The sequence below is a fragment of the Rhagoletis pomonella genome, unplaced genomic scaffold (genome assembly GCF_013731165.1).
Source record: "Rhagoletis pomonella isolate Grant_MI unplaced genomic scaffold, Rhpom_1.0 Rhpom_scaffold_00003, whole genome shotgun sequence".
In the NCBI taxonomy this organism is placed as follows: Eukaryota; Metazoa; Arthropoda; class Insecta; order Diptera; family Tephritidae; genus Rhagoletis; species Rhagoletis pomonella.
In genome coordinates this window covers 27,307,736-27,310,871 of record NW_023458557.1, presented here as the reverse complement: position 1 = coordinate 27,310,871, position 3,136 = coordinate 27,307,736, and positions in this window count along the sequence as shown.

Genomic DNA, 3,136 nt, shown 5'->3' with positions numbered 1-3,136 from the left:
GCAGTGAGCGGTAAAAGGAACACATCGGCTGCGGTGTCTACAAGAAATCTTTTATTTGAACGTTTGTCGTGAATCTGCAAGCGAAGCACGTTGCGCTCTATGACAGACTTCTCGCTACCATCTGTCATACATCCCTGTAGTCAGGTTGAAGTAGTGCTTGACGTGGCCGCTTGAACAGAGCGATTACTGTGGCGGCAAGGGCTCCGGCATTTTCGGGCATTACGGCCATATTTTTGGTGATACCAGCAGTCTTGCGATGCACCTTGTGAGTTCACAGCGGCTTGAGAGCTGCCCCGATGTCCTGAGCCCTGTCGCAAATTACTTCGATTGCGCGAGCGCGAGCGTGAGCGCGCAGTGAACTGTTCGAATTTTTTACGTAATACGCGCTAATCTTGTTTATCTGGTTGGGAGCAATGGCATCGACTATTGAGTCAGCGATTTTTGTAAACTCAGCAGCGGTTCCGGAAAAGGCAGCTACGACTGGTTGAGCAATGTCCGGTAACCACAATTTTGCGACAATTTTTTCTTTAATAAAATCAAACTTTTCGGACAGAGGCTGTGAGGCAATGACGTCACTCAGTTGACCAATTACATTAGGATCAAGTGCTGCTAGCACTGTAGCTGTATTTTGTTTGTCTGTCGTGATGCCCGATGCCGTGAACCAGAAGTCCATGGTAGTAAACCAGGTCTCTATGTTCGTGCTGTGCATCGGTGGAACAGGCAATCTGGCGTACACAACCGCGACGGCGTTTGCGGGTGCAGTAGTAATTTCAGGTGGTGGCGAGCCAACTTTAGTCGTAGGCAAAACGTTGTCCACCATTTCTGCGCCGAGTGTAGCTAACCTCAAACGTTGTAAAAAAACACGTGTATTCGCGAATGCGGATGTTCTCGATACGGGGTCACCAATTATAGGCACGAGAATCTATTGGTGCCTATCTTAATACGTTACCATTTTATGAGGAGCTCGTCGCCAAAATAATAGTTTTGTGATTAACTACTATAAATACAAACTTAGGGTATTCACAGTTTACTTCTAAAGTTAAAAGGTGGCAACTTTCACAAGATAGCACACTCGAACTGTGAGCAACCCTTATGTTTAAATAAAGTATTAAGTTGATCAACAATACCACGCATTGCTAGACCGTTTGCCTTTCACGCGTTTGTGTTTAGAGAGCATCAACAAACCACATACATATTTCTCTCTATTCTCTCTTCTCTTTTTTATACTCAGCTAGCACAGCGCAAAAATAAAAAAAAAATAACCTTTGCCAGCTCCAGGCAGGCGCAAAGAGAAACTTATGTACAAGCAGCGCTGCGCCCAAAGCGAAATTCATGTATGTATGTACAAGCAGCGATAGATGCCAGTTTAACACAGAACATAAACATGAGACAAAGTCTAGTAATTTTGCCCAAAAGTGTTATCTCTAATTAGTATGGGAACCAACAACAAACAAAGTTACCACATGGTAAAATATTTTAAAGTTACCAGGTGGCAAAATTAACACAGTAGATAATATAGAACTGTGAGTACCCTAATTAATTTTATTTGATTTTTAGATGCTTTTACAATGTAGCTTATGCCTACGGTGACCATATTAACCAACGTAAGATAAGGGACATTTTTTTCTCAAAATGATATGGGAATACGTTCATACAACCTGTATGATAAAAGTACCTTGCCCATATCGTAATTTAAATCAAATATTTACCAGTTAATTATATTATTTAATAGTATAAGTTCCCCTGCTGTAGCGAAAAATGAAGCCAAATTCTTTTCAAGGACTTCGCCATCTTTTGCTACCATTTACATTTCAAACGCGTGGTTCATAACTGGAATTCAAACCAATCAAAAAACCAAAAAAAAAACAAAATATTTATTTTGGTGAGCATTTTTTATAACATTTCAAAAATTTTTTTTTGTGTATTTTTTGTTTTGGGAGAAACATTCAATTGTTTAAACTAGTTTTTAATATGTAACATTTATTAACTGGAACAGGAGAATACATTTTCTTCAAAATTGCTACTTTTTCTGCATTTTTCTTTAAAAAATTTAATATAATCAAATTAAAATTCAGAAATCAGGCTCAACTGGTCTTTTGCAAAATTGTAAGCTTTTATAAAAAAAAAAAATTAGTCAAATTAAGTGAACAATGAACTGAATGAATGCCAGTTTTGAACCACTGTGCAGTAGGGGGCTTATTGTTCTCTTTCAGTGGAACTGGAAACTCAGCGTGCAACACGATCCTGGGCACAACTTTCCCTGTGCTTTATAGATTGTACAAAGTTTACCGACTAAATAGAAACCCTTAAGTGGCGTGCGAAACAAACTGGCGAAAGTTAGCTTGGGGTCATATTCCTCTCTTCCGGCAACACAGAAAGGAGAATTCTACGTTATGAGGTTATAATCCCTAAACGCGGCCGAAGGCCGCCTACGCAGAAAGGTGTTCAGCCCCTGATCCCCCTACTATTTATTTTTATCTGAACAAAAGAACCTTATCGTATTTTCCTTTTAATCGTATTTTCTTTGGTCTTGCTTTCCACTCTTGGTTTTTAGATATGGCAACACAGTCCCGCTGCCATTTGCGCATATTCTGCATGTACTCTCATAAAATAAACAACAATCAATTTTTGATAAAAAAGCTGTAATATACTAAAAGTATTTATTTGTTTGAACGTGCACACTCTAACCGCGCATATATTGAATGTAAATAACCTGTAAATTTAGTGGAAAGTGCATTATATATTGTAAAATAGTGCCATACAAGTTGGTTAAAATTACAAACTTTATTAACAAATTCCTTAAAAAGTATAAGGTTGCGCGCTTTGAAACTTCATACAGGGAACTGTTAGACCCCCTTTAATGCGCACCACGATCTTTGGCACTCAAGCCTGTCAAACGATCGTAGGGGAACAGACTTGGCTGAGCAGATAGACGATTCGACATTCTGCACAATGAACGACGACGCACCCACCAGGATTATGGGTAACTGCAGTAGCTCGCCAGACATCACAATAGTCAGCGCTGGTCTGATAAACAGCATAACGTGGCGACCTATGCTGACTCTAGCATCAGACCATCTACCCATAGTCATCTCGATTGATAAACCAACCGACTTTGCCTCCGCCAAACACCGGA